Source organism: Drosophila mauritiana, unplaced genomic scaffold, assembly GCF_004382145.1.
Source record: "Drosophila mauritiana strain mau12 unplaced genomic scaffold, ASM438214v1 U_242, whole genome shotgun sequence".
NCBI classification, from domain to species: domain Eukaryota; kingdom Metazoa; phylum Arthropoda; class Insecta; order Diptera; family Drosophilidae; genus Drosophila; species Drosophila mauritiana.
The window spans coordinates 27,565-41,908 of NW_022881377.1; the positions used below are offsets into that span (position 1 = coordinate 27,565).

General features: G+C 39.7%; 2 non-coding genes across 2 annotated transcripts; both read left to right on the top strand.

Moving 5' to 3' along the window:
* The first annotated feature begins 174 nt into the window (after window positions 1-174).
* LOC117149543 lies at window positions 175-2,163 on the top strand. Its single transcript, XR_004460368.1, has one exon. It is a non-coding gene; the product is annotated as a small subunit ribosomal RNA (ribosomal RNA).
* A 4,443-nt stretch (window positions 2,164-6,606) lies between these two features.
* Window positions 6,607-6,785, top strand: LOC117149547. Its single transcript, XR_004460371.1, has one exon. It is a non-coding gene; the product is annotated as a 5.8S ribosomal RNA (ribosomal RNA).
* Window positions 6,786-14,344: the final 7,559 nt, after the last annotated feature.

Sequence of the window (14,344 nt, forward strand, 5' to 3'; positions counted from 1 at the left end):
CGAATGGATTTTTTACTTATAAATATATATTTAAAATTTTACCCAAAGGCGAAATATTGAATTTTATTCAATATAATAAAAATCATGGAATTATATAAAGTGAAAAATCTATATATCTATTATATTGCTTATTTCGATTCAAAATATATGAATGGAATATGAAGGAAAAACATTATTCTGGTTGACCCTGCCAGTAGTTATATGCTTGTCTCAAAGATTAAGCCATGCATGTCTAAGTACACACGAATTAAAAGTGAAACCGCAAAAGGCTCATTATATCAGTTATGGTTCCTTAGATCGTTAACAGGTACTTGGATAACTGTGGTAATTCTAGAGCTAATACATGCAATTAAAACATGAACCTTATGGGACATTTGCTTATATTAGGCTAAAACCAAGCGATCGCAAGATCGTTATATTGGTTTAACTCTAGATAACATGCAGATCGTATGGTCTTGTACCGACGACAGATCTTTCAAATGTCTGCCCTATCAACTTTTGATGGTAGTATCTAGGACTACCATGGTTGCAACGAGTAACGGGGAATCAGGGTTCGATTCCGGAGAGGGAGCCTGAGAAACGGCTACCACATCTAAGGAAGGCAGCAGGCGCGTAAATTACCCACTCCCAGCTCGGGAGGTAGTGACGAAAAATAACAATACAGGACTCATATCCGAGGCCCTGTAATTGGAATGAGTACACTTTAAATCCTTTAACAAGGACCAATTGGAGGGCAAGTCTGGTGCCAGCAGCCGCGGTAATTCCAGCTCCAATAGCGTATATTAAAGTTGTTGCGGTTAAAACGTTCGTAGTTGAACTTGTGCTTCATACGGGTAGTACAACTTACAATTGTGGTTAGTACTATACCTTTATGTATGTAAGCGTATTACCGGTGGAGTTCTTATATGTGATTAAATACTTGTATTTTTTCATATGTTCCTCCTATTTAAAAACCTGCACTAGTGCTCTTAAACGAGTGTTATTGTGGGCCGGTACTATTACTTTGAACAAATTAGAGTGCTTAAAGCAGGCTTCAAATGCCTGAATATTCTGTGCATGGGATAATGAAATAAGACCTCTGTTCTGCTTTCATTGGTTTTCAGATCAAGAGGTAATGATTAATAGAAATAGAAGCATTAGTATTACGACGCGAGAGGTGAAATTCTTGGACCGTCGTAAGACTAACTTAAGCGAAAGCATTTGCCAAAGATGTTTTCATTAATCAAGAACGAAAGTTAGAGGTTCGAAGGCGATCAGATACCGCCCTAGTTCTAACCATAAACGATGCCAGCTAGCAATTGGGTGTAGCTACTTTTATGGCTCTCTCAGTCGCTTCCCGGGTAACCAAAGCTTTTGGGCTCCGGGGGAAGTATGGTTGCAAAGCTGAAACTTAAAGGAATTGACGGAAGGGCACCACCAGGAGTGGAGCCTGCGGCTTAATTTGACTCAACACGGGAAAACTTACCAGGTCCGAACATAAGTGTGTAAGACAGATTGATAGCTCTTTCTCGAATCTATGGGTGGTGGTGCATGGCCGTTCTTAGTTCGTGGAGTGATTTGTCTGGTTAATTCCGATAACGAACGAGACTCAAATATATTAAATAGATATCTTCAGGATTATGGTGCTGAAGCTTATGTAGCCTTCAATCATGGTGGCAGTAAAATGTTTATTGTGTTTGAATGTGTTTATGTAAGTGGAGCCGTACCTGTTGGTTTGTCCCATTATAAGGACACTAGCTTCTTAAATGGACAAATTGCGTCTAGCAATAATGAGATTGAGCAATAACAGGTCTGTGATGCCCTTAGATGTCCTGGGCTGCACGCGCGCTACAATGAAAGTATCAACGTGTATTTCCTAGACCGAGAGGTCCGGGTAAACCGCTGAACCACTTTCATGCTTGGGATTGTGAACTGAAACTGTTCACATGAACTTGGAATTCCCAGTAAGTGTGAGTCATTAACTCGCATTGATTACGTCCCTGCCCTTTGTACACACCGCCCGTCGCTACTACCGATTGAATTATTTAGTGAGGTCTCCGGACGTGATCACTGTGACGCCTTGCGTGTTACGGTTGTTTCGCAAAAGTTGACCGAACTTTATTATTTAGAGGAAGTAAAAGTCGTAACAAGGTTTCCGTAGGTGAACCTGCGGAAGTATAATTAATCATTATTGTATAATATCCTTATCGTTAATAAACATTTGTTATAATACAAATAAATACAATTTACCAAAATAAAAATATTACAAAATGATTCCACGGAATCAAAAGTTAAAGTCAAAATAAAATGAAGATGGCTTTTATTTTATATGTGGGGCTTGGCAACCTCATAAAAAGACTTTAACATTATTAATGTTGTTGTGCGTATTTGTGGCAGTACTTACTACAGTCGCGATCGAACACTCAACGAGTGCAGACGTGCCTGCGGACCGCAAGCAAGAAATTGTTTCGCTTTTTTCGTGTTTCTTTACCTCCGTTATTCGCATACCGGTCACCGCGTCGCGAGATTTCGCCGCGCGCTCTGATTGGTTCGCGTGCCTAACGGACACGCACCAACACTAACGCACACTCGAGCGTGCGTGTTATCTGGTTGTTTACATCAATCGCATAGTTAAGCAACTTTAACACAGCAGCAGCCACGTGCAGTGGTTGGTTCACCGACCAACTGTACCCAGCTTGAAAGACTAGGGCATAAGGTCAGAGACCTGCATAATCCTATTGGTAGGAAAACCAAGGAGCCACTCGGGATATTTTTCGCCAACATTGATCCCGCCAGTAACAACAAGGAGGTCTACCAAATCAGGAGACTGTGCAGGTCGGTCGTCACCATCGAGCCTCCCCGTAAATTCAACGACGTGCCTCAGTGCTTTAGATGCCAAGGGTTTGGACATACCCAGCGCTACTGCTTCCTCGAGCACCGATGCGTGAAATGTGGTGGCCAACACGACTCCAGGACTTGCACTAAGAAGGAGGATGAGAAGGCATGCTGCCTTCTCTGCCAAGCTGACCACCCCGCTTCATACAGAGGATGCCCTGCCTACAAGAAGGCCAAGGCACAGCAAGCCCCTAAACCCAGACCGGCCACACCCACCAGCCAGCCCAGCACCATCCAGATCCCAAACATCTCCAACATGAGCTATAAAGACGCGCTCAAGGCTACTCATGCACCACAGCAATCCGATCCCAACCAAAACCGCCAAACCCCACCTGAAGCTCCGCAATCCAATAACTTGGAACAAATCCTTGCCCGTTTTCAAGGAATGGTTGAAAGTATGATGGAAAAAATGTTCACCCAAATGACGCAGCTTATTGCTTCCATCCTCAATGCCAAATCATGGAAATAAGCCTGAACATAGTCATTTGGAATGCTAACGGCCTGCAGAGGAGCAGAGCCGAGGTAGAACACCTTATAAAAACGGAAGCGATTGACATACTCCTTGTATCCGAAACCCATTTTTGTCCACGATCCCACTACAACATCAGCGGCTATGATGTCTTACTCGCCAACCATCCATCTGGCAGAGCGCGCGGAGGAGCAGCCATGCTCATCAGGAGTGGTATCCAGTACACGGAGCTACCTGCGTTCCAGGAGGAATGGGCCCAGTGTGCCCTGGCTCGAATCTCCAGCCTTCAGGGGGCATCACCATTGGAGCGGTCTACTTTCCCCCCACTCACACTCAGTCACCGAGACTCGCTTACAAGAGCTTTTCGAGTCCTTTGGTCCTCGCTTCATAGCAGCCGGTGACTTTAACGCCAAACACTCTTGGTGGGGGTCCCGCTCCATCAACCCCAAAGGCAGAACGCTCCACAAGTTCGTGCAGAGCAGAAGACTGAATTGCCACTCCACTGGTGAGCCAGTGGGTTGGCCTACTAACCCTGCCTTGTCTCCCGACCTCTTGGATTTTGCCATCTCCAAAGGCATAGGACAAGCCAGACTCTCATGCACCACATACAACAAGCTGCTATCCGACCACAGTGCAATAAGAATGCTCCTCAATATCCCGTCCTAAAAAAGACCTGCCCAGAAGACTCACCGGGAAGCATACCGACTCCTCCAAATTTACCTTCTGGATGCTATCCTCCCTGGACCTGGATCCTCCTCTTTCCTCCCCAAGAGACATTGATGCGGCGATTAATACACTCACTGAGGAGATGCACAATGCTGCTAAGTTCGCCAACCCTCCTCCTCCAACTACCACGAGAACACCTGAGCGAGATCTCCACCTTTGGTCTCCAGAGATTGCGGCATTCGTGGCGGAGAAGAGGCGCCTCAGACGTATTTGGTTCTCCTCGCGCAACCCAAGGGATAAAGCGGCACTTAACGAGCCAGCAAGGAGCTTAAGGTCAAGCTTTGCACACTAAGGCAGGACTCATTCAATCGATTCCTTGAAGAGCTGGAACCTGGTGACCCGCAACACAATCTGTGGCATGTCACGCGCCACATGGCTCTTGGTGCCGTTCCAATGACGATAGAGCAGAAGCATTCGCAGATCTCCTCCAGAACGCATTCACCCCATTCAACAGATGCACTGGTGAAGAGCGTGCTGCCACCACCAGGTTCCTTGAGAGTCCATCTCCACCCAGCTTGCCGATAGAGCCCGTCACCCCTGAAGAGGTTGCGCAGGAGATCGCCTCCCTAAAGGCCAGCAAATCCCCCGGACTGGATCGTATCGACGCCACTTCCCTCAAAATTATGCCTCCTCCTTGCTCCCAGATGTTGGCTAACATCTTCAACAGCTGCTTCTCACTAGGGTACTTCCCGAGATCATGGAAACGTGCAGAAGTCATCCTCATCCTTAAACCCGGAAAACCTGGAGCCAATCTTGCCTCATATAAACCGATTAGTTTGCTGGCAATACTCTCCAAAATACTCGAAAGAGTATTTCTGCGCAGAGTGTTGCCAGTACTGGACGAGGCTGGTTTGATCCCGGATCACCAGTTTGGATTAAGGCGATCTCATGGAACACCCGAACAATGCAACCGGCTCGTATCAAGAATTCTCGATGCATTCGAGAAGAAAAGATACTGTTCGGCCGTCTTCCTCGATGTCAAGCAGGCGTTTGACAGAGTGTGGCATTCCGGTCTCCTCCACAAACTTAAGTCCCACCTTCCCAGTTCCCACTACGCTCTACTCAAATCTTACACCGAAGGAAGAGAATTCCAAGTGCGTTGCGGATCCACATCCAGCACGCCAAGGCCCATAAAAGCCGGAGTACCTCAAGGCAGCGTCCTTGGTCCCATCCTCTACACCCTCTTCACAGCAGACCTTCCTATAATACCCTCCCGTCACCTCACAATAGCCACCTATGCCGACGACACCGGCGTTCCTCGCCACCGCTACTAATCCAGATGGAGCTTCAGCCATCATCCAGAGGCAACTGGATGCTCTGAATCCATGGCTAAAACGATGGAATATTGCGGTCAACGCCGAAAAATCCTCCCATACAACATTTTCCCTGCGCAGAGGAGAATGCCCTCCGGTCACTCTTGACGGCGACACGATCCCTACTACCAGCACCTCAAAATACCTAGGGCTTACACTGGATAGAAGGCTGACATGGGGCCCTCACATTGATAGGAAGCGTACCCAGGCCAACATACGCCTTAAGCAACTCCACTGGCTTGTTGGGAAAAGTTCCAAGCTGAGGGACAAAACGAAGCTGCTTGTCTACAAGACTATTCTCAAGCCAATATGGACTTATGGAATCCAGCTGTGGGGCACCACAAGTGCTTCACACAGAAGAAAGATCCAGCAATTCCAGAACCGATGCTTGAGAATAGTCTCCAACGCCCATCCCTATCACGAGAATACTGCCATCCACGAGGAGCTCGGAATTCCCTGGGTGGAAGATGAGATCTACCGACTCAGTGAGAGATACGCCAGAAGACTGGAGAATCACCCCAACCACCTGGCCATCAATCTGCTAGACAACAGCCAATCCACAAGACGTCTGCAGAGAACGCACCCGCTTGACCTCACGCAACATTAATGTAAATTTGTAACCCCTACCCAAGTACATTCTAAGTACTCCCCGTATGTCAATGTTCCCCCACATAAAAAAAAAAAATTATTGTCCATTAGGACAGATTTTAAATAAATAAAACAGATACACAAAAAAAAAAAAAAGTACTTACTACAACAATGTCGTTTCCTATAAAAACAAATTCTCGAAAATGGAAATCGAAGAAACTAAACAAAATTTGAAAGTAGAAGTCGAATTAAAATTAAAATAATTTGAATGTGGTAATCGAAATAAGTGTGTGTGTATATGGACCATAATATACACACGTTGCGAATATGTATTGTTCATCTATGTTATGAGCATACGTTGGCTAATGCAACAACCTAAAATATACAATGTTTGTACCTGTCATCCATCAGGTTAATGTTTTATACAAATTTTGCAGTATGTGTCACCCAAAATAGCAAACCATAACCAGATTATTATGATACATAATGCTTATATGAAACTAAGACATATCGCAACATTTATTTTTAGGTATAAAAATAAATTTATTGAAGGAATTGATATATGCCAGTAAAATGGTGTATTTTTAATTTCTTTCAATAAAAACAATATTGATATTATATAAAAATGAATTATAAAACTCTAAGCGGTGGATCACTCGGCTCATGGGTCGATGAAGAACGCAGCAAACTGTGCGTCATCGTGTGAACTGCAGGACACATGAACATCGACATTTTGAACGCATATCGCAGTCCATGCTGTTATGTACTTTAATTAATTTTATAGTGCTGCTTGGACTACATATGGTTGAGGGTTGTAAGACTATGCTAATTAAGTTGTTTATAAATTTGTTATAAGCATATAATATATTATTGGATTAAATAATGATTTTATTCATAATATTAAAAAGAAATGAAAAACATTATCTCACATTTGAATGTGAAAAACGAAGAGAAATATTTTCTTTTTCAATCAAATAATACTGAGAAATGTCTAGCATAAAAAATTGAAATATTTTTCATCTAGAATTGTCTCTTATTAATGATTCGGAAAAAGAAAAATCTTGGTTTTGTTATTATTCTTCGTTGGTTCGTTAAATGGATAAAAAATAACTTTGCTTACAAGAACTATTGGAACTATTTATAACGAATTTAATTGATTGTTTTATCATTTATATATAAAGAATTTATGGCAAAATATAGTTATATATACAACCTCAACTCATATGGGACTACCCCCTGAATTTAAGCATATTAATTAGGGGAGGAAAAGAAACTAACAAGGATTTTCTTAGTAGCGGCGAGCGAAAAGAAAACAGTTCAGCACTAAGTCACTTTGTCTATATGGCAAATGTGAGATGCAGTGTATGGAGCGTCAATATTCTAGTATGAGAAATTAATGATTTAAGTCCTTCTTAAATGAGGCCATTTACCCATAGAGGGTGCCAGGCCCGTATAACGTTAATGATTACTAGATGATGTTTCCAAAGAGTCGTGTTGCTTGATAGTGCAGCACTAAGTGGGTGGTAAACTCCATCTAAAACTAAACATAACCATGAGACCGATAGTAAACAAGTACCGTGAGGGAAAGTTGAAAAGAACTCTGAATAGAGAGTTAAACAGTACGTGAAACTGCTTAGAGGTTAAGCCCGATGAACCTGAATATCCGTTATGGAAAATTCATCATTAAAATTGTAATATTTAAATAATATTATTAAGAATAATGTGCATTTTTTCCATATAAGGACATTGTAATCTATTAGCATATCCCAAATTTATCATAAAATATAACTTATAGTTTATTCCAATTAAATTGCTTGCATTTTAACACAGAATAAATGTTATTAATTTGATAAAGTGCTGATATATTTATATTATTACAGAGCGTTAATTTTTCGGAATTATATAATGGCATAATTATCATTGATTTTTGTGTTTATTATATGCTCTTGTATGATTAACAATGCGAAAGATTCAGGATACCTTCGGGACCCGTCTTGAAACACGGTCAGTGAAGGAATGAAATTCCTCACGCACATAGCTTCGCTTCGCCAGCGGATGACCGGAGTCGTTGGAGCATTGGCGCGTGTGCTTCGAGCCGACTGGGGCTTCAGTCCTCGAGCCAGGCGGACCATATATGACGGACTCATGGCACCTTGTGTGCTGTTTGGTGCCCCGGTATGGTATGACACCGCCGAACAAGTAGCCGCCCGGAGACGACTAGCCTCCTGCCAGAGGCTAATTCTGCTTGGATGCCTTTCGGTATGCCGAACAGTGTCCACAGTGGCACTGCAGGTACTTGGTGGAGCTCCCCCGCTTGACTTGGCTGCTAAGTTTTTAGCGGTCAAATACAAGCTGAAGCGTGGATACCCGCTGGAGGAGAACGACTGGCTATATGACGAGGACGCTACGTGTCTAAGCTGGAAGCAGAGGAAGACTCGCCTAGAAGAGTGCTTACTGCAGAGTTGGCAGAACAGATGGGATGATGACAGCGAACCAGGACGGGTGACGCATAAATTCATCCCATATGTCACTCTCGCCTATCGGGATCCAAGATTTGGATTCTCGATGAGGACGTCTTAGCTGCTGACAGGTCACGGGTCGTTTAACGCATTTTTGCAAGGGAGAGCCCTCAGCGATACCACTGCTTGCGCTTGTGGAGATCCATATGAGGACTGGATGCACATATTGTGCGCTTGCCCCCTATATGCAGATTTGCGGAACCTCGATGGACTTGGAGTGCAGCGCCTTGGCGAAAACTGGACCTTCGATAGAATCCTGGAAGATCAACAGAGGACTCAGCGGCTGGCAGTGTTTGCGGACGAAGTGTTCCGTAGGAGGAGGGGTGTTTAGCCCAACAACTTCGCCGTGTGGTTAGCGGGCGAGAATACTTCCACAGTCCGCTATTGCTTGTCGTAAGAGGCGACTAATATAGCCATAGGTCCCTCTAAACCCTGCTTGTCGGAGCAAAAGGAGGAGGCCCACCGAGCCTCTCTTTCGGTACCACGGGTTGTGCAGCTATCCAAGACTGCACATTGAGGTAGGCCCCTGGTGGGAGTATCGTGGTGGCTGTGGTTGGTACCCATATCGCGGGTAGAGCCTTCGTGTTCGACGTTTGAGTTACGGTGCTGGTTGCGCAAAACTCGGGTGCTGTGACCCAGAGATCAGTAGAGATTTTAGGTAGATCTCGCTCCTCAGCAAGGGGGAGTGCTTGCCCGGCAAGCAAGTACTCGAATTGCTACCGGGGTGGTCGCTATGTACATAGCTATAGCTTCTAGTCCGGGACGCTTGTCTGGCGTATCCAGACACATACACCATGTTGATACATGCACCACTTGTGGGTGTTCAGGGTGTCGTGCTTGTAATCCCTTCAGTGTGGAACACGCCACGTAAAACAAGTTCGGAGAGATCTGAAAGTCGTTGTCGTGTCCTATCTACTATCTAGCGAAACCACAGCCAAGGGAACGGCTTGGAATAATTAGCGGGGAAAGAAGACCCTTTTGAGCTTGACTCTAATCTGGCAGTGTAAGGAGACATAAGAGGTGTAGAATAAGTGGGAGATATTAGACCTCGGTTTGGTATCGTCAATGAAATACCACTACTCTTATTGTTTCCTTACTTACTTGATTAAATGGAACGTGTATCATTTCCTAGCCATTATACGGATATATTTATTATATCTTATGGTATTGGGTTTTGATGCAAGCTTCTTGATCAAAGTATCACGAGTTTGTTATATAATCGCAAACAAATTCTTTAATAAAACGATGCATTTATGTATTTTTGATTTGAAAATTTGGTTTTGAAATTTGGTATAACTCCAATTACTCAGGTATGATCCAATTCAAGGACATTGCCAGGTAGGGAGTTTGACTGGGGCGGTACATCTCTCAAATAATAACGGAGGTGTCCAAGGCCAGCTCAGTGCGGACAGAAACCACCCATAGAGCAAAAGGGCAAATGCTGACTTGATCTCGGTGTTCAGTACACACAGGGACAGCAAAAGCTCGGCCTATCGATCCTTTTGGTTTAAAGAGTTTTTAACAAGAGGTGTCAGAAAAGTTACCATAGGATAACTGGCTTGTGGCGGCCAAGCGTTCATAGCGACGTCGCTTTTTGATCCTTCGATGTCGGCTCTTCCTATCATTGTGAAGCAAAATTCACCAAGCGTTGGATTGTTAAAGACTTTAAGAATTCTATCAAGTTGCCAAATACCTCGTCATCAATTTAGTGACGCATATGATATTGTACCTATTATATAATTAATATAAAGACTTTAATGAATTGTGTCAAGTTGCCAAACACCTCGTCATCAATTTAGTGACGCATATGATATTGTCCCTATCATATAATTTTTGATATAAAAACTTTAAAGAATTGTATCAAGTTGCCAAATACCTCGTCATCAATTTAGTGACGCATATGATATTGTCCCTATCATATAATTAATATAAAGACTTTAATGAATTGTGTCACGTTGCCAAACACCTCGTCATCAATTTAGTGACGCATATGATATTGTCCCTATCATATAATTTTTGATATAAAGACTTTAAAGAATTCTATCAAGTTGCCAAATACCTCGTCATCAATTTAGTGACGCATATGATATTGTCCCTATCATATAAATTATATAAAGACATTAATGAATTGTGTCAAGTTGCCAAACACGTCGTCATCAATTTAGTGACGCATATGATATTGTCCCTATCATATAATTTTTGATATAAAGACTTTAAAGAATTGTGTCAAGTTGCCAAACACCTCGTCATCAATTTAGTGACGCATATGATATTGTTCCTATCTTATAATTTTTGATATAAAGACTTTAATGAATTGTATCAAGTTGCCAAACACCTCGTTATCAATTTAGTGACGCATATGCTATTGTCCCTATCATATAATTTTTGATATAAAGACTTTAATGAATTGTGTCAAGTTGCCAAACACCTCGTCATCAATTTAGTGACGCATATGATATTGTCCCTATCATATAATTTTTGATATAAAGACTTTAAAGAATTCTATCAAGTTGCCAAATACCTCGTCATCAATTTAGTGACGCATATGATATTGTCCCTATCATATAATTAATATAAAGACTTTAATGAATTGTGTCAAGTTGCCAAATACCTCGTCATCAATTTAGTGACGCATATGATATTGTCCCTATCATATTATTAATATAAAGACTTTAATGAATTGTGTCAAGTTGCCAAACACCTCGTCATCAATTTAGTGACGCATATGATATTGTCCCTATCATATAATTTTTGATATAAAGACTTTAAAGAATTCTATCAAGTTGCCAAATACCTAGTCATCAATTTAGTGACGCATATGATATTGTCCCTATCATATAATTTTTAATATAAAGACTTTAAAGAATTGTATCAAGTTGCCAAATACCTCGTCATCAATTTAGTGACGCATATGATATTGTTCCTATCATATAATTTTTGATATAAAGACTTTAAAGAATTGTATCAAGTTGCCAAACACCTCGTTATCAATTTAGTGACGCATATGCTATTGTCCCTATCATATAATTTTTGATATAAAGACTTTAAAGAATTGTATCAAGTTGCCAAACACCTCGTCATCAATTTAGTGACGCATATGATATTGTCACTATCATATAATTTTTGATATAAAGACTTTAAAGAATTGTATCAAGTTGCCAAATACCTCGTCATCAATTAGTGACGCAATGATATTGTCCCTATCATATAATTAATATAAAGACTTTAATGAATTGTGTCAAGTTGCCAAACACCTCGTCATCAATTTAGTGACGCATATGATATTGTCCTATCATATAATTTTTGATATAAAGACTTTAAAGAATTTATCAAGTTGCCAAATACCTCGTCATCAATTTAGTGACGCATATGATATTGTCCCTATCATATAATTAATATAAAGACTTTAATGAATTGTGTCAAGTTGCCAAACACCTCGTCATCAATTTAGTGACGCATATGACTATTGTCCCTATCATATAATTTTTGATATAAACTTTAAAGAATTGTATCAAGTTGCCAAATACTCGTCATCAATTATAGTGACGCATATGATATTGTCCCTATCATATAATTAAATAAAAGACAAACACTCGTCAATAATTTTTTATATAAAGACTTTAAGAATTGTGTCAAGTTGCCAAAACCTCGTCATCAATTTAGTGACGCATATGATATTGTTCCTATCATATAATTTTTTGATATAAAGACTTTAAATGAATTGTATCAAGTTCCAACATCGTTATCAATTTTAGTGACGCATATGCTATGTCCCTATCATATAATTTTTGAATATAAGACTTTAATGAATTGTGTCAAGTTGCCAACACCTCGTCATCATTTAGTGACGCATATGATATTGTCCCTATATTAATGATATAAGACTTTAAGATTTTCATTGCAATACCTCGTCATCAATTATGACGATATGATATGTCCCTATATATATTATATAAAATTTAAGAATTTTCAAGTTGCCAAATACCTCGTTCATCAATTAGTGACGCATTATGTATATTGTCCTATCATATAATTAATATAAAGACTTTAATGGAATTGTGTCAAGTTGCCAACACCTCGTCATCAATTTAGTGACGCATATGATATTGTCCCTATCATATAATTTTGATATAAAGACTTTAAAGAATTCTATCAAGTTGCCAAATACCTCGTCATCAATTTAGTGACGCATATGATATTGTCCTATCATATAATTAATATAAGACTTTAATGATTTGTGTCACGTTGCCAAACACCTCGTCATCAATTTAGTGACGCATATGATATTGTCCCTATCATATAATTAATATAAAGACTTTTTTAAAGAATTGTATCAAGTTGCCAAACACCTCGTCATCAACTACTATATTATGGTTGCGCCGACCTCTCATATTGTATTCTCTTATGTCTTCATAGGATTTTGGCAATTATACGAGTAAATTAAATAATATACATATGAAAATGATTAATTATTATATGTATAAGGGAAAAAATGCTGAAATATTCCCATATTATCTTAGTATTATAGAGGAAAGACCGTTGCCGACCTCTGATATTGTTCAAAACTTATGTATTTATATGATTTTGGCAATTATATGAGTAAATTAAATAATATACATATAAAATGATTAAATATTATATGTATAAATGTATAAAGGAAAAAATGATGAAATATTCCCACATTATCTTAGTATTATAGAGGAAAGACCGTTGCTGACCTCTATATTGTTCAAACTTATGTATTTATATGATTTTGGCAAAATATGAGTAAATTAAATAAATACATATGAAAATGATAATTATTATATGTATAAATGTATAAGGGAAAAAATGCTGAAATATTCCCATATTATCTTCAGTATTATAGAGGAAAGACCGTTGCTGACCTCTGATATTGTTCAAAACTATGTATTATATGATTTTGGCAATTATATGAGTAAATTAAATAATATACATATGAAAATTAATTATTATATGTATAGGGAAAAAATGCTGAAATATCCCACATTCTCTTAGTATTATAGAGAAAAGCCATTATAGTGAGAGGGTATAGTAGTGTAAACGACCGGAATTACGACAGAGGGTTCAAAACTACTATAGGTAGGCAGTGGTTGCCGACCTCTCATATTGTTCAAAACTTATGTATTCATATGATTTTGGCAATTATATGAGTAAATTAAATAATATACATATGAAAATTATTAATTATTATATGTATAGGGAAAAAATGCTGAAATATTCCCACATTCTCTTAGTATTATAGAGAAAAGCCATTATAGTGAGAGGGTATAGTAGTGTAAACGACCGGAATTACGACAGAGGGTTCAAAAACTACTATAGGTAGGCAGTGGTTGCCGACCTCTCATATTGTTCAAAACTTATGTATTCATATGATTTTGGCAATTATATGAGTAAATTAAATAATATACATATGAAAATTATTAATTATTATATGTATAAGGGAAAAAATGCTGAAAATATCCCACATTCTCTTAGTATATAGAGAAAAGCCATTATAGTGAGAGGGTATAGTAGTGTAAACGACCGGAATTACGACAGAGGGTTCAAAAACTACTATAGGTAGGCAGTGGTTGCCGACCTCTCATATTGTTCAAAACTTATGTATTCATATGATTTTGGCAATAATATGAGTAAATTAAATAATATACATATGAAAATGATTAATTATTATATGTATAAGGGAAAAATGCTGAAAATATCCCACATTCTCTTAGTATTATAGAGAAAAGCCATTATAGTGAGAGGGTATAGTAGTGTAAACGACCGGAATTACGACAGAGGGTTCAAAAACTACTATAGGTAGGCAGTGGTTGCCGACCTCTCATATTGTTCAA